This window comes from Sinohyriopsis cumingii, chromosome 11, assembly GCF_028554795.1.
Source record: "Sinohyriopsis cumingii isolate HCF-2022 chromosome 11, ASM2855479v2, whole genome shotgun sequence".
NCBI classification, from domain to species: Eukaryota; Metazoa; Mollusca; class Bivalvia; order Unionida; family Unionidae; genus Sinohyriopsis; species Sinohyriopsis cumingii.
The window spans coordinates 79,532,588-79,551,355 of NC_142971.1; the positions used below are offsets into that span (position 1 = coordinate 79,532,588).

At 38.9% G+C, this 18,768-nt stretch overlaps 1 long non-coding RNA gene across 1 annotated transcript; it reads right to left on the reverse strand.

Annotated features, from left to right (window-relative positions):
* Positions 1–10,474: 10,474 nt before the first annotated feature.
* LOC149788813 (uncharacterized) lies at positions 10,475–14,760 on the reverse strand. Its single transcript, XR_016424434.1, has 3 exons — positions 14,573–14,760; positions 12,718–12,779; positions 10,475–11,370 (listed from the first exon to the last, which is right to left on the reverse strand). It is a non-coding gene; the product is annotated as an uncharacterized LOC149788813 (long non-coding RNA).
* Between the last annotated feature and the right edge of the window lie 4,008 nt (positions 14,761–18,768).

Consider the following 18,768-nt stretch of genomic DNA (forward strand, 5'->3'; position numbering starts at 1 on the left):
AACGGGTACCGTGAGAAAGTGTAAGAACGGGGGTTCCTCTAAATTCCTTGTTCGAAAGGGTTTAATGTACAGGGAATACTCTACATCGGATAGGAAGTTCTTGCAATTAGTGGTTCCCCAGAAATTTAGGGCACATGTATTAAAGGTCGCGCACGAGTCGAGTATGGCAGGTCATTTAGGCGTAAAGAAAACAACGGATAGGGTATTAAGAGAATTTTATTGGCCTGGCGTCAATAGCGACATAGCGCGGTTCTGTCGCTCGTGCGACGTTTGCCAGAAGACGTTTGCCAGAAGACGATCTCTAAAGGCAGGGTAACTAGAGTACCGTTAGGTCAGATGCCCTTGATAGATACTCCGTTCAAACGAGTAGCCATCGACATTGTAGGACCAATATTTCCGCATACAGATCGGAAAAACCGATACATCTTGACACTGGTAGATTACGCTACCAGATATCCAGAAGCCATAGCTTTGCCATCAATTGAAACCGAACGTGTAGCCGAAGCGCTCGTAGACATGTTCAGCAGGGTCGGAGTGCCCGAAGAGGTTCTTACGGATTGTGGAGCGCAATTCACCTCAGATCTTATGGCAGAAATTAGTAGGTTGTTGTCCCTTAAACAGTTACGCACAACACCTTACCATCCTATGTGCAATGGATTGGTCGAGAAATTCAACGGCACATTGAAGCAAATGTTGCGGAGAATGTGTGCGGAAAGACCGAAGAATTGGGATAGATATATGAACGCCCTTCTGTTCGCATATCGTGAGGTTCCTCAGGAAAGCTTGGGTTTCTCCCCGTTTGAACTATTGTACGGTAGGACAGTTCGTGGTCCTATGCGCATACTTCGTGAACTGTGGACAGACGAGGTCGCGGACGAAGAAGTTAAGACCACATACCATTACGTAGTTGATTTGCGCGAAAGATTAGAAAGTACTTGTCAAATGGCGCAAGACGAACTCGCGAAATCTAGTCGTAGGTACGCCAAGTACTACAACCGAGGAACTCGGGAGTAAAAAATCTGACGTAGGCGATCAAGTGTTGGTGCTTCTCCCAACGAATAACAACAAGCTGCTAGTCCAATGGAAAGGGCCATATGAAGTCAGACAGGTGAAAGGCGAAATGGATTATATCATTGATATGGAGGGGAAGTCCAAGACATTTCATGCCAATATGCTTAAACTCTACGTAGCGAGACCTGGACAAACGATTGATAAAGGGATTTTGAATGTAGTGTGCGTTGCGGTGATAGAGGATAGGTCTGGTGACGAAGCGGAATTCGTCTCCAGCACAGAAATACCCCTTGAATACCCCATGGACGTTGGTAAAGAAAGTATTGACCAGATAAATGTATGCCCTGAGTTATCGGAGGGTCAACGTACACAGATTATGGAGGTTTTGTCCAAATACCCAGATGTGTTCACGGACATACCAGGCTGTACGGGTCTAATTCGACATGAGATCAAATTGAATACCACTGAGCCTATCAGGATTAAAGGATATCCGATACCCTTTAATGCACGGGAGACAATCAGCGAAGAAGTGATGAAAATGTTAGACCAGGGAGTGATCGAACCTTCAAACTCCCCGTACTCGTCCCCCGTGGTGTTAGTCAGAAAGAAAGACGGGACCAACCGGTTTTGCATCGACTTTCGGCAATTAAACAAGATCACCGTATTTGATGCAGAACCAATGCCAAATATGGAAAGTGTATTTTCAAAATTGGCAGGTCATAAATACATTTCCAAATTAGATCTAAGCAAGGGATATTGGCAGATACCCATCGCCGATAATGTCCGCGAGTTGACGGCATTCGCGACTCCCAAAGGACTGTTTCAATTTAAAGTCATGCCTTTCGGTTTAGTCAACGCCGGTGCGTCGTGCGTTCGTCTCATGCGCAAATTATTAAACGGAACGGAAAACGTCGACAGCTTCGTAGACGACATCTTTGTTTACACGCATACATAGGATGAACATGTTAAGGTATTACGGGATCTGTTCGATAGACTTCACATTGCAAACCTTTCAGTTAGGCCTACTAAGTGTAGCATAGGGTATTCCAGTCTGGAATGTTTGGGACATCTGGTAAGTGGACTAGGCCAGTTGCAACCTCATCCAGATAAAATAGGAGCAATCAGGGATGCCCCTAGACCAGAGACAAAAAAACAAGTAAGGTCTTTCCTAGGTCTAATCGGGTTCTACAGGAAATTCGTCCCCAACTTTTCGGCTATTGCCAGCCCATTAACGGATTTGACTAGGAAGGGGCAACCGAATAAAGTTTCATGGGGTGTATGCCAGGAAAAAGCGTTTAACACTCTAAAACACAAACTGGTAAGTGCACCAATTTTAAAGTTGCCGGAAATAGATAAACCTTTTGTACTGAGGACTGATGCGTCCGATACGGGTCTTGGGGCTGTTTTGCTACAGGAGCAAGGGGGGGGGGGATGAAATTGCCCATTGCTTATGCAAGTAGGAAATTGCTCCCTAGAGAGGAAAAGTACTCCGTGATTGAAAAGGAGTGCCTAGGTTTAGTATGGGGAATAGGAAAATTCCATACATATCTTTTGGGAGGGAGTTTACCTTGCAAACGGACCATCAGCCGCTTTTATATTTGAATAAAGCAAAGGTCACCAATGCAAGATTGATGCGTTGGGCGTTGTCTTTGCAACCATACAGTTTTCGAATCGAGGCAATTCGAGGGTCAGAAAATGTGGAAGCTGATTTTTTAAGTAGGGTGTAATTAGCAAATCATTTCGTTCGGTCTGAAAATTGGAAGTGTTAATAATGATTCATTGTTCACATTCCGTGATTGTTCTAAAAGTGATACCACTTCTTTTTAGGGGGGAGGTATTGTCACGGAATGGTGTAAATGTTGTTAATTAAATACATGTACTCGGGTTTCGTTTCTTTTCTATGTACAACGATGCCCGAGGGTGATTATAATATGGTCTATGTATTTCGAAATCGTGAGTACGATTCGTCCTGTGCCACACGTGCAAGGTGCCTTTGATAAAGAATAACGAAAATTCTAAAGGTATAAATACGTTACTACATGTAAAGGACCTTTACAATACTAATGGTTTTGTCAGCAAGCGGCCTGCTTAAAGGATTCGCACAACTCCAGCTGTAGGGGTAGGTAATTTTTGGGTTTGAAGTGATAACTAGTGTAGTACCATATTTACCTTTGCATGTTTGTTATAGTTTTCTTTACATACCATAATGCGTGCATTTTTTATTCTTGTTGCGACGTAGTGCAGGATTTATATTGGTAATGTAAAGCTACATTTTTTAAAAGAATTGTTTACTATTGTCTTATCAAGCAGGGTTAGGTTTACTATTGAACCTCTGTGTTGTAATTGCCATAATAATATAATCTTTATAACTTACCATGTATAACGTCCTTACGTTATGTCTGTATCAAGTTTAGTACACTGTATCGGGTATATTTTCAGCTGAGTTTTTGATGGTAGGAATATCCGGGGTGTCCCGTGTTGTCAGAGGGTAGAAACGTCCGTGTGTCCGGAGCGTTTAAGGTGCCGGAGCGTCTAATGTCTAGCGTCCGGAATGTCAAGAGTGACTAAGGTGACCCAGCTGTAGAGCCGTCAAAGGACCAGGGGGTCCGGAGGGTCTAGTATTTCAAGTGTCCGGAGGGTCTAATGTTTCAAGTGATCATAGTATTCTGAGGGTCCGGAGTCTATATTGGTTGTGAAATTGATTCGGAGGAGCTGTGGAGCGGATATGGTGCACGGGTGACGGAGTGCATCTCCACACATGTATTTTTAGCTGTATGCTAATTTTGGGTTAGTAAGACCCAGTGTATTATTCAGGACTGGAAGGATAGATTGTATATCCGTTCTTGTTTAGTGACATAATTTCGCTACCTGAGCGAATACAATTTTTTTTTACTATGTGTAAACGCTTACATTGTTTACTATTTGAGTGAACTATATTCATCTTTCCATTATTGAATCATTTGTGAAATCATTTATCCTGTATTTTAGGGTTACTGAACTAAATATATTTGTATATTTTGTCCATCTTTGAAACTGTGCGTTTTTTTGTTAAATAGATCCAATATTTGGATTATAAATACGCACACATCTTCATAATCCACTACTCATATAAATCGCCACATTAAACCATATATCTGTGTCGTCAAAACGTGTTCTGTTGTTAATCCGAAATATCCCACCCGGTTATCTTGTTACAAATGGTGTCAGAAGTGGTATCATTTCGGATATAACAGAGCACTGAAATTGTTTTATTATATTTGTATGCTTTCTGTGTGTTTCAGATGCGTTTGACAAAGCACCAAGGTTAGGTAGATACCTAATATTACTTTATTTTTTGTATTTAATATTTGTGTTGCGTTTCGTGAAAGAAAATACGGTTTGTGGTAATTACGTGGTTTGTATAAAACTGCACCTTAAGGTTGGTCACCACCAAACTTTTGAAATGACTTCTATGAAAGAACTGGTAGAACTGGGGAAACCGTTTGGTTATGAGGGGGAGTCCCTTAGAAATTTCGTTCGTGAAGAACAAGCCCGGGAGAGGGACCAAAGATTAAAGGAGAGGGAATTAGAGAGGGAAAAATTTGAAAGGGAACAACAAATAGAAAGGGAAAAAGGGAAACCCAGAAGGAAATGATAGAATTAGAGAAGGGTAAGATTGAACTAGAGAAACAGGCTGAGAGGGAAAGGATAGAATGGGAAAGGGAAGCAGAGAGGGAGAAGTTAGAAGGGGAAGATATAAATCGGCAGAAGGAATATCTAAGAAATTCTGAGCTATTGCAAGCTAAAAATGAGGGGGAACATGATGTTAAACTGAGAGGTCCAAAATTGCCCCCATTTGAAGACGATAAAGATAATATGGATAGTTATCTAAATAGGTTTGAGAGGTATGCTACGGTACAAAAATGGAAGAAAGACGATTGGCCGCTCCATCTTAGCGCGTTATTGAAAGGTAAAGCGTTAGACGTGTATTCGCGTTTATCCACGGCCGATTCGCTCAATTACCCCGTGTTGAAAGAGGCACTTCTCAAGAAATATGAACTAACCGAGCAAGGGTTTCGCAAGAAGTTTAAGTATAGTAAACCAGATAGAGGCGAAACATTCACACAGTTCGTCAGTAGGACTTGCAATTATTTGCAGCGATGGGTGGAATGTGGTAAAGTCGTCAAGACATTTGAGGGTCTTGTCGATTTCTTGCTTCGTGACCAATTGTTACCAACTTGTGGCAAGGAGTTATATTTATTCTTGAAGGAAAGGTCCTTCACAAATGTACATGAAATGGCCACACAGGCGGATTTGTTCGCCGAAGCTCGGGGAGGTTCGCAGAATGTCATCACGCGAGATGTCAAAGGTGGGAATCAGGTCAACGACAAAAAACCCAGGGAACCTGAAAAATCTGGTAGGAGTAACCAGGGGAAGCGGAGTGACATGCAATGTTTCATTTGCAAGGAAGTGGGTCATATCTCCCACTATTGTCCTAAGCGGAAGGGACCAGTCCAGAAAGTAGCGGTAGCCATTAGAGGCAGAAGATCGGTAAATGGAAAACTTAATGTTTCCCAGCAAGTTAAGCGGAAAGCGGTGCGTGAACCGGTGGTGCGTTCAGAGACCAGTCGCGATGTGATCCAATCAATCGGCACGTGTATTTTTCCAGAGGCACGAGTACCGACCGCAAACGGCACTGTTAACGGACGAGAAGTCACCGTTCTACGAGACACTGGATGCACTACTGTAGTCGTGAAACGGAGCTTAGTCCGCGATGATCAATTGCTTGGGTTTAAATCACCTTGCATGTTGCTTGACCAGACAATCGACCACGTTCCATTTGCAAGGATAATGATAGATACACCTTTTTTGACCGGGACTGTGGAAGCTTTATGCGTAGCCAACCCGATCTATGAACTGACGATTGGCAACGTACCGGGTTCTAGACTCCCAACCATAGCAGATTTCCGATTCCCTATCATCCAGGCAGTGCAAACTAGGGCTCAGGTAAAGGAGGAAAATAAACCTTTGCGTAAGTTAAAAGTACCGGAAGCCATTACTGATATATCCCGCGAAGAATTCCAAAATGAGCAAAAACGTGACGCGTCTTTACGTGCAACCTCTGAGAAGGCATTAACGGGTACCGTGAGAAAGTGTAAGAACGGGGGTTCCTCTAAATTCCTTGTTCGAAAGGGTTTAATGTACAGGGAATACTCTACATCGGATAGGAAGTTCTTGCAATTAGTGGTTCCCCAGAAATTTAGGGCACATGTATTAAAGGTCGCGCACGAGTCGAGTATGGCAGGTCATTTAGGCGTAAAGAAAACAACGGATAGGGTATTAAGAGAATTTTATTGGCCTGGCGTCAATAGCGACATAGCGCGGTTCTGTCGCTCGTGCGACGTTTGCCAGAAGACGTTTGCCAGAAGACGATCTCTAAAGGCAGGGTAACTAGAGTACCGTTAGGTCAGATGCCCTTGATAGATACTCCGTTCAAACGAGTAGCCATCGACATTGTAGGACCAATATTTCCGCATACAGATCGGAAAAACCGATACATCTTGACACTGGTAGATTACGCTACCAGATATCCAGAAGCCATAGCTTTGCCATCAATTGAAACCGAACGTGTAGCCGAAGCGCTCGTAGACATGTTCAGCAGGGTCGGAGTGCCCGAAGAGGTTCTTACGGATTGTGGAGCGCAATTCACCTCAGATCTTATGGCAGAAATTAGTAGGTTGTTGTCCCTTAAACAGTTACGCACAACACCTTACCATCCTATGTGCAATGGATTGGTCGAGAAATTCAACGGCACATTGAAGCAAATGTTGCGGAGAATGTGTGCGGAAAGACCGAAGAATTGGGATAGATATATGAACGCCCTTCTGTTCGCATATCGTGAGGTTCCTCAGGAAAGCTTGGGTTTCTCCCCGTTTGAACTATTGTACGGTAGGACAGTTCGTGGTCCTATGCGCATACTTCGTGAACTGTGGACAGACGAGGTCGCGGACGAAGAAGTTAAGACCACATACCATTACGTAGTTGATTTGCGCGAAAGATTAGAAAGTACTTGTCAAATGGCGCAAGACGAACTCGCGAAATCTAGTCGTAGGTACGCCAAGTACTACAACCGAGGAACTCGGGAGTAAAAAATCTGACGTAGGCGATCAAGTGTTGGTGCTTCTCCCAACGAATAACAACAAGCTGCTAGTCCAATGGAAAGGGCCATATGAAGTCAGACAGGTGAAAGGCGAAATGGATTATATCATTGATATGGAGGGGAAGTCCAAGACATTTCATGCCAATATGCTTAAACTCTACGTAGCGAGACCTGGACAAACGATTGATAAAGGGATTTTGAATGTAGTATGCGTTGCGGTGATAGAGGATAGGTCTGGTGACGAAGCGGAATTCGTCTCCAGCACAGAAATACCCCTTGAATACCCCATGGACGTTGGTAAAGAAAGTATTGACCAGATAAATGTATGCCCTGAGTTATCGGAGGGTCAACGTACACAGATTATGGAGGTTTTGTCCAAATACCCAGATGTGTTCACGGACATACCAGGCTGTACGGGTCTAATTCGACATGAGATCAAATTGAATACCACTGAGCCTATCAGGATTAAAGGATATCCGATACCCTTTAATGCACGGGAGACAATCAGCGAAGAAGTGATGAAAATGTTAGACCAGGGAGTGATCGAACCTTCAAACTCCCCGTACTCGTCCCCCGTGGTGTTAGTCAGAAAGAAAGACGGGACCAACCGGTTTTGCATCGACTTTCGGCAATTAAACAAGATCACCGTATTTGATGCAGAACCAATGCCAAATATGGAAAGTGTATTTTCAAAATTGGCAGGTCATAAATACATTTCCAAATTAGATCTAAGCAAGGGATATTGGCAGATACCCATCGCCGATAATGTCCGCGAGTTGACGGCATTCGCGACTCCCAAAGGACTGTTTCAATTTAAAGTCATGCCTTTCGGTTTAGTCAACGCCGGTGCGTCGTGCGTTCGTCTCATGCGCAAATTATTAAACGGAACGGAAAACGTCGACAGCTTCGTAGACGACATCTTTGTTTACACGCATACATGGGATGAACATGTTAAGGTATTACGGGATCTGTTCGATAGACTTCACATTGCAAACCTTTCAGTTAGGCCTACTAAGTGTAGCATAGGGTATTCCAGTCTGGAATGTTTGGGACATCTGGTAAGTGGACTAGGCCAGTTGCAACCTCATCCAGATAAAATAGGAGCAATCAGGGATGCCCCTAGACCAGAGACAAAAAAACAAGTAAGGTCTTTCCTAGGTCTAATCGGGTTCTACAGGAAATTCGTCCCCAACTTTTCGGCTATTGCCAGCCCATTAACGGATTTGACTAGGAAGGGGCAACCGAATAAAGTTTCATGGGGTGTATGCCAGGAAAAAGCGTTTAACACTCTAAAACACAAACTGGTAAGTGCACCAATTTTAAAGTTGCCGGAAATAGATAAACATTTTGTACTGAGGACTGATGCGTCCGATACGGGTCTTGGGGCTGTTTTGCTACAGGAGCAAGGGGGGGGGATGAAATTGCCCATTGCTTATGCAAATTGCTCCCTAGAGAGGAAAAGTACTCCGTGATTGAAAAGGAGTGCCTAGGTTTAGTATGGGGAATAGGAAAATTCCATACATATCTTTTGGGAGGGAGTTTACCTTGCAAACGGACCATCAGCCGCTTTTATATTTGAATAAAGCAAAGGTCACCAATGCAAGATTGATGCGTTGGGCGTTGTCTTTGCAACCATACAGTTTTCGAATCGAGGCAATTCGAGGGTCAGAAAATGTGGGAGCTGATTTTTTAAGTAGGGTGTAATTAGCAAATCATTTCGTTCGGTCTGAAAATTGGAAGTGTTAATAATGATTCATTGTTCACATTCCGTGATTGTTCTAAAAGTGATACCACTTCTTTTTAGGGGGGAGGTATTGTCACGGAATGGTGTAAATGTTGTTAATTAAATACATGTACTCGGGTTTCGTTTCTTTTCTATGTACAACGATGCCCGAGGGTGATTATAATATGGTCTATGTATTTCGAAATCGTGAGTACGATTCGTCCTGTGCCACACGTGCAAGGTGCCTTTGATAAAGAATAACGAAAATTCTAAAGGTATAAATACGTTACTACATGTAAAGGACTTTACAATACTAATGGTTTTGTCAGCAAGCGGCCTGCTTAAAGGATTCGCACAACTCCAGCTGTAGGGGTAGGTAATTTTTGGGTTTGAAGTGATAACTAGTGTAGTACCATATTTACCTTTGCATGTTTGTTATAGTTTTCTTTACATACCATAATGCGTGCATTTTTTATTCTTGTTGCGACGTAGTGCAGGATTTATATTGGTAATGTAAAGCTACATTTTTTAAAAGAATTGTTTACTATTGTCTTATCAAGCAGGGTTAGGTTTACTATTGAACCTCTGTGTTGTAATTGCCATAATAATATAATCTTTATAACTTACCATGTATAACGTCCTTACGTTATGTCTGTATCAAGTTTAGTACACTGTATCGGGTATATTTTCAGCTGAGTTTTTGATGGTAGGAATATCCGGGGTGTCCCGTGTTGTCAGAGGGTAGAAACGTCCGTGTGTCCGGAGCGTTTAAGGTGCCGGAGCGTCTAATGTCTAGCGTCCGGAATGTCAAGAGTGACTAAGGTGACCCAGCTGTAGAGCCGTCAAAGGACCAGGGGGTCCGGAGGGTCTAGTATTTCAAGTGTCCGGAGGGTCTAATGTTTCAAGTGATCATAGTATTCCGAGGGTCCGGAGTCTATATTGGTTGTGAAATTGATTCGGAGGAGCTGTGGAGCGGATATGGTGCACGGGTGACGGAGTGCATCTCCACACATGTATTTTTAGCTGTATGCTAATTTTGGGTTAGTAAGACCCAGTGTATTATTCAGGACTGGAAGGATAGATTGTATATCCGTTCTTGTTTAGTGACATAATTTCGCTACCTGAGCGAATACATTTTTTTTTGCTATGTGTAAACGCTTACATTGTTTACTATTTGAGTGAACTATATTCATCTTTCCATTATTGAATCATTTGTGAAATCATTTATCCTGTATTTTAGGGTTACTGAACTGAATATATTTGTATATTTTGTCCATCTTTGAAACTGTGCGTTTTTTTGTTAAATAGATCCAATATTTGGATTATAAATACGTACACATCTTCATAATCCACTACTCATATAAATCGCCACATTAAACCATATATCTGTGTCGTCAAAACGTGTTCTGTTGTTAATCCGAAATATCCCACCCGGTTATCTTGTTACAGGGACAACAGTAGCATGAAAATAATATCCCCCTTTATATGGGACAACAGTAGCATGAGAAGAATAGGCCGGCTTATATGGGACAACAGTAGCATGACAAGAAAAGCCCGGCTTCTGACAGACTTGGATGTTGTGACAGTTGAATTTCAAGAAATAAATACATTTTAGTTTATTGATACACGAATGCTGACATACATATTTTCCAGTACAGGGACAAATTTTGCAGGTAAAAACAGGCATATATTCGTTTAACAGAATTTCTGAGCATGTTATACACATTTCCATGCTTAGCCATTTTTGCTAGCAAAGGCCACGATTTGTTAACCCTATTTACACTTTGGCTGGTCAAGCAGATCTTTTAGTTCTTTGTCCTAGTGACATCTATTGGATTTCATGAGTTGCATCCTTTGACATATCGTTGTAAGTGACAAAAAGGTATAATTCAAATGCCAACCCTCTTCCAAGATGGAGTGAATTTAACGATAATTTGTCATATGCTGACATTCCGACTGCATCATGCAAAACATTCCATCTACATTTGATTCATTGATATATTTTATTTCGGAATTTACATGAGATAATAGGAAACCACCTTCTTTTATTCTATGATGGCAGTAGTGGGTGGTTGGGTGCAATATGTTACCATTTGCTAGACTGCATCCTCTACATATTTGATTTGCAATTGATTTCATTTTTCATTTTTTCATTGATGTAACTTTCTGCATGACTGCCCAGAGTTTGCCAAATGAATAATCATGTTTTGGCTCTGAATTCCTCAGAGACAGAACAACTTTTATTGCAGGAAGGAGCACTATTTGGAAGAAGGTAATGTATATACTAGCTTATAAGTAGGCCATTCTTATTGGAAATTTGATTCCTGATGAGTAGGGGTCATCTTATAGCCCAGTCTGGTAAGTGAGTCTTGAACATACGTCCATTTACGTATCTCTGCCACCGAAGATAATACAAGTATAAGCCGCCACTTCACGAGAGCAATTCTCAAAAATGGCTAGTGTACCAAGGTCAAATTTCGTTGACAGTAGTCTTTACCTGCAATTTGGAAATAAAGTTTTTCAGAAAGATGATTATATTGCTAGTGAGTATGAAAATGTAAATTTAATATTGTAGAAAGATGAGTATATTGCTAGTGAGTATTGAAAGGTAAATTTAATATTGTAGAAAGATGATTATATTGCTAGTGAGTATTGAAAGGTAAATTTAATATTGTGAAAAGATGATTATATTGTTAGTGAGTATTGAAAGGTAAATTTAATATTTTAGAAAGATGATTATATTGCTAGTGAGTGTTGAAAGGTAAATTTAATATTGTAGAAAGATGATTATATTGCCAGTGAGTGTTGAAAGGTAAATTCAATATGATAGAAAGATGATTATATTGCTAGTGAGTATTGAAAGGTAAATTTAATATTGTAGAAAGATGATTATATTGCTAGTGAGTATTAAAAGGTAAATTTAATATTGTAGAAAGATGATTATATTGCTAGTGAGTATTGAAAGGTAAATGTAATATTGTAGAAAGATGATTATATCGCTAGTGAGTATTGAAAGGTAAATTTAATATTGTAGAAAGATGATTATATCGCTAGTGAGTATTGAAAGGTAAATTTAATATTGTAGAAAGATGATTATATTGCTAGTGAGTATTGAAAGGTAAATTTAATATTGTAGAAAGATGATTATATTGCTAGTAAGTATTGAAAGGTAAATTTAATATTGTAGAAAGATGATTATATTGCTAGTAAGTATTGAAAGGTAAATTTAATATTGTAGAAAGATGATTATATTGCTAGTGAGTATTGAAAGGTAAATTTAATATTGTAGAAAGATGATTATATTGCTAGTAAGTATTGAAAGGTAAATTTAATATTGTAGAAAGTCCACCAGGGTAAGAAGTTTATATATCATATAATATATAAATATAATTTTAAGGACCAAAAACTCAACAAAAAACAGAACGTTTTATGAGAGCGAAATAGCGAGACTGCTCATTGAATTTGACAACGTATATTCCCCAAACAAATACAGCTATTTTGAATTATACAGATTTAACATTGTTATGTTACTGTTTATACATGATTTTAACCGCATTTAACCGTGAAGTCCATGGCTCAATTTGGACTGCACAGAAAATCATGACACTTGCTTGGAATATTGTTCTGTTGCTAATAACGAGTAGAAAATTAAAACAATTTACCATCCCGCAAAGCAAGAGAGTACAATAATGTCACCAAGTGCCAACGCTGTGAAGAGCAAACATGCGGCCAATATAGTACAGTAATGAAAATGACATTTCCCCAAATCCAGTGTTAGGTTCAGTTTATATTTAACTGAAATTCATCGCGATATCAAAATCACGCTAGAGACATGTGAGATTACCTTAACATCAAGAACTGTATTTTCTTTTCTTCATTTTCTGATGAGACAACCATTCAAAAATGCTGAAAGATCAACCCAAAGGAAACCAACTATTAGACAATTTGTCTCTGATTAAAAAAGTTTTATAACTAAATGTTATTAGATATTAGACTCGAACAAAACAGGGTAAGTTAAATACTTGTCAGGTACTTGATTAATTCATCTTACTTAACGTCTTTGCATTTAGATAAGTTAGGACTCATTTACTTTGCATAATTTAGGCAGGTTTTGTTAGTAGTTACGTTGTCAGATAAAAAAATCATCCTGTGTCTTAGCAAACCAGGAACGTACAAGACCATTGAACAAACATCCATTTCTATACCTAATTTTTAATATCAATATTATTATTGTGTGCCTACGTCTACCGGTATAAACTTTATGTCTGATTTCAGATTTCAGAACTTTATCAGAAAATGAGAATGAATTCTAGGACTTTGTACCTGATGATTAAATCTGGTATTGGAATCCAAAGAATGTGGACTTACTTTCATTCTTCAGTTGTATGATGTATGAAATTAACATATTAAAAGACATTGTGAATCGAATCATTCTGAAGTACTATTTTTAGACTGTTACATGACCTATAATTGAATTATTGGATTAGCATATAAATGGATTTTAAATGTCAAGCATTGTGGATTTAATTAGAACAAACTGTAAATTTTCAATTTATTTGTGACATAAACCAATCAATATTACAAGTCTATTTTACATTGTTTTGTCCTTTATTTCCTATCTATATATCCATGCAGTTGGGCATGCTTATTTTACCCGAAATGCAACTCCAACTCAATGACAGCAAGTCACCCATTCATCTGACTTGCAAAATACATTCCGACTTACAAGCAGGTCAAAGTGAAAATGGCTTCTTGTAGACCTAGAAAGGGTCAGGGGTCAACTTATAGTCAAGCCCATTCATAAGCGAGCATATATGGTATATGTTTTGTAATAAAAGGACTGGATGCATTCAGTTTTGAATTTCATCATTCTGGAAATATGACCATATTGAAGTATTCAAATCTCTAAATTACATTAGATAAATATTAGAAGAAAAAAAGAATCATTAGAAAATGACAGTTTGAAGGACGTGTTTTAGAAACGTGGAAAGAGTCAGAGACTATGTACTAAAAAGACACTATGGGTAAATGGTAGAGTGCCCCTCTATTTCTGTGCAGCTAAAACTACTACACAATTCTTCCTTTACAAGGGGTGACAGATATATTGACTGAGGGAGCAATGGGATACAACAAATCTGATTATGACTGTACCATTTTTAGATACATCTTTATTCCTTATTTCATGGGCATTAAAAAGAACCACCAAAAAACCCATGTTATTTCAAGCATTCAATAAAAGTACGTGTACATGCCAAAGTTTATGATTCATTATTCGTGGTTTTAAGGTTTTACGTGAAATAAACATCTTTTGACTGTGGAAATTAATTTCAATATTATAGAATCTTCAATTAACGTGAGCCGAGAAAATATGCAAATACGCTAATACCATTTTATATCTATATATATTTCGCTATGAAAAAGTTAAAATTTCAACGGTTTAATCATTAGTGCCAATTTTGATCTGACCCTAAACAAACATATTTATCTATACCCACCACCACCTCGTATTTTGCCTAGCAAGTGACATTTACCACCGTGTCAATAAAACAATGGCAGTGAACAACTTCCTGGTCTAGCATTTCCGAAGTTAGGCTGATGCTTGTGAAATATATTACCTAAGTATTATTCAAACCATTACGCATATAGGTTATTCAAATGTTTACTTAGTTTTATATCGTATACATAAGTCTGCTACTTACAAAATCTCGATAAATCCCTTAAGATTCCTAAACTACCTCGTGTATTCTTCTCGATTATCTACCCGAGTAGCCTGACAGTCAATTCTGCACGCACACAGCCCAACAAACTCCGGCTAATGGCCGATACTATAAATGCAGATTTGCGAGTTCGGCGCTGGACCGGATTACCCATTAAGCACACTAAGCACATGCTTAGGGCACCAGCCCAACAAGGGCACCATAAAAAGTAATTCAGTGACAGCTATTATGTATCAAAATGTTTTTCAAAGTCATTGCACTCTAATTCCAACGAATGATTATTAAATTAAAGAAATAAATCCCCTCAATATGACTTTTCCATGACTGGTAATAATGCTAGGAATTATTAATTCCACGTAATAATTCTGTCATACAGATAACTAAGTCGTAATACAATTGATATACGTATATTCATTTCAAAATGATTTTGACTGGCAAACAAGGTCACGTAGGTTACACTAGCTGATCATAAATTAGGTCAACCTGGCCTTTAAAAACCCATGAACTCCATTCACATCACGTGATGTTTACGTGAATTAGAGTGCAACTCAACATTTGAATTTTAAGCATAATTATATTCATTACAATTACAAGAATGACCTTTTCTTAAAAAGGTAAATCTAAGTTAATAAAGAATATTAGTATCTAAAATATTATTAACTAACCCTATGCTATATTCATGAAGCTAATAAAGGTTATATGGATATACATAACACTGTATAGAAAATAATTGTGATCTGAGTCCTGTTATAATGCCCCCATGCATTGCGTTTACGACATACATAAATGTGCATCAGATTTGTTGTATTAAACACAGAGCCCTTAAGAGGGGGGGGGGGATGGGGACAAAAAAGTATAGTGGAACCGTGTTAATGACCGAAAATGGTGTGATGATACTTTTTGTTTTTTAATCATATTGGGTATGTTCTGCCTTTAAATGTCACTTATACGAATGTACTAATTGGTTTAAAATCAATGAATTTTCTGCATGGTGTTTTCCAAATCTTAAAATGTAAAATTTTGGCTAGGGTTTTTCAATGTACTCAATGTTGCTATGAGAAAATATTTGAGTACGTTTCCTTTCTTTGAAATTAAAATTCTTCAAAAAGATATATTCCGCGTGCTGACCTTAAATGTTTTATGATACATGGAACAATGCGTGGAATGAAAACTCAGCAAACTTCAAAATCCAAATGGGAATAACATAATGCCCATGCCCTCGACTGGTATAAAGTCCATCTGAATCCAAATGGGAATAACAATGCCCATTCCATCCACTGGTATAAAGTCCATCTAAATACAAATGGGAATAACAATTTCCATTCCATTCACTGGTATAAAGTCCATCTGAATCCAAATGGGAATAACAATGCCCATTCTATTAACTGGTATAAAGTCCATCTGAATCCAAATGGGAATAACAATTTCCATTCCATTCACTTGTATAAAGTCCATCTAAATCCAAATGGGAATAACATAATGCCCATTCCATCCATTGGTGTAGACCATCTTAACCCAAATGGGAATAACATAACGTCCATTCCATCCAGTAAAACGTTAATTTGAATCCAAACGGGAATAACCTGTGCCCATTGCATCCATTATAAAGTCAATCTGAATCCAGAAGAGGAATAGCATGATATCCATTCAATCCACTGGTATAAAGTCAATCTGAATCCAAAAAGGAATAGCATAATGTCCATTATATCCACTTTTGTAACGTCCACCTGAATCCAAACGGGAGTAACACAATGTCCATTCCATCCATTGGTGTAAAGTCAATCTGAATCCAAATGGGAATAGCATAATGTCCAATATACCCACTTTTGTAACGTCCACCTGAATCCAAACGGGAGTAACACAATGCCCATTCCATCCATTGGTGTAAAGTCAATCTGAATCCAAATGGGAATAACATAATGTCTATTCCATCCACTGGTAAAAATGCACCTGGCATATATTCGTCTTTCTTACTATTCAACCATTTTTCTGTCTCTCAATGACATAATTTTACTGCCACGATTACTATAAAGATCAATTTTCAACTGTAATTAACACTAGGCTGTGACTAACAGCCATATAAAGATCAATGTTCAACTGTAAATAGCACTAGGCTGTGACTAACAGCCATATAAAGATCACTTTTCAACTGTAAAAAAAACACCAGGCTGTGACTAACAGCCATATACAGATCAATTTTCAGCTGTAAATAACACTAGGCTGTGACTAACAGCCACATTATAAGATGGGTTTATGCGACCATATGAAGTACATAAATGTGATATTAATAGACGAATGGTAACGTGAATGAACATTATGCAAAATATCTGTTTCTATATCATGTTTATTATTCTAATAATAAATACCAGTTTTATGATAACGTTATTTGGCATTCCCACTAAACATAAATTGCGCAGCGGATAATTAATTTTAAAAAATCTGGATGCTTTATCTATCTATAATTTAGCGTCTTGCTTACCGTAATTTTTTGTCACGTTATCTTGTTATATCCATAATGTGACAATTATGAACCAATTTATACATTGCCATTTTTCAGTGTTGTAACAGGAAACAAACTCGTTAGTCCTATGTTATCAAGGCCATAGTGATGTTAACTATGCCTCAAATTGATGGACTATTCTTTTATCCTCTCATTGAAGAGTTGTTCGCACCCAGAACGAATGAAATAGTTGTATGTGTCAGATAATCCAAATTGAAGACATATTTGCAAAGATTGACTTTTCAGTAAAAGAACGTTCATACATGAGATATAAAAATGAATGGACTGCATTTATCAGAAGTGGTGACACAACAAATGACCATACATTCTAACTTTCACTTGTTTCGAGTTATGTACCTTTTCTGAAATCAAACGATTAAAAAAACAAAATTCCTGAACGCAGTTGATCTATATTAACGGTGATGGGCGAATAAAATAAAGACAAAGTAAAGTTGAAATCTACCTTTTCGATATTTCAGATTGTAAGCCATATACCCGAACATATCTTTTTTTTGCTGTAAATCCAAACCCAGGTTCAAATCTTCCTCCCAGAAAAACATGGATAGTTCTAGGGTATATAACCCGTTTGTAATTAGTAACGAAAATAAATTTACTAGAGTGAGAAAACTTCGCACAGTTTTATAATATTGTTTCAAATGAAGTTATAGTTCATCCAGACTTAAACGTTCTTATCGTATTTGGATTTATTTAATATTAGTCTTATAAGAACGAAAATAATCGCCTTATTTTTCATGCGAATCTTCTGCAAGCTTTCGTTTAATAATTTCATCTTATACGTAGAATGTATCTTTTTATCTGATATACTCATTGATGGGAAGTCATGGTGTCCATCTTAGAGAGCCCCGAATGGCCGAGTGATCACTGCCATCTCACCTCTGTCTGAGTGAGTTCTAGTCTCGGATTCGGCTAACGTGGTTATGTGATAAAGCTTGCCAGTAGCTTCTCCTGGGTCGGTGGTTCTTTCTTGGGGTTTCCCGGGTTCTTCCTTCACCATTTATACTGGCCGCAATGTATAGCCTATCTTGTGCTGAAAAATAGCATTAAACCCTACAGCAACAACAACAACAACAGCAACAACAATATTCATCTTAGGAAGTCCTCCTCAGGGCTGATGTTCCTAGCATTGAGGCATTGCTGCTGAAAGCCTAGCTCAGATGGTTTGGCCACCTTATTCGAACGAAGGAGACCAGCAAGCCTGGCTCAGATGATTTGGCCACGTCATTCGGGTGGAGCAGACCAGAAAGCCTAGCTTAGATAGTTTGGCCTCGTCATTCAGACGAAGGAGACCAGAAAGCCTGGCTCAGATGATTTGGCCACGTCTTTCAGATGGAGGAGACCAGTAAGCCTAGTTTTAATGGTTTGGGTTCGTCATTCGGATGGAGTAGACCAGAAAACCTAGCTCAGAGGGTTTGACCACGTCATTCGGATGGAGGAGACCAGAAAGCCTAGTTCAGATGATTTGGTCACGTCATTCGGATGGAGGAGACCAGAAAGCCTAGCTTAGATGGTTTGGCCTCGTCATTCGGATGGAGGAGACCAGAAAACCTAGCTCAGATGGTTTGATCACGTCATTCGGATGGACGAGATCAGAAAGCCTGGCTCAGATGGTTTCGTCACGTCATTCAGATAGAGAAGACATGAAATCCAGGCTCAGATG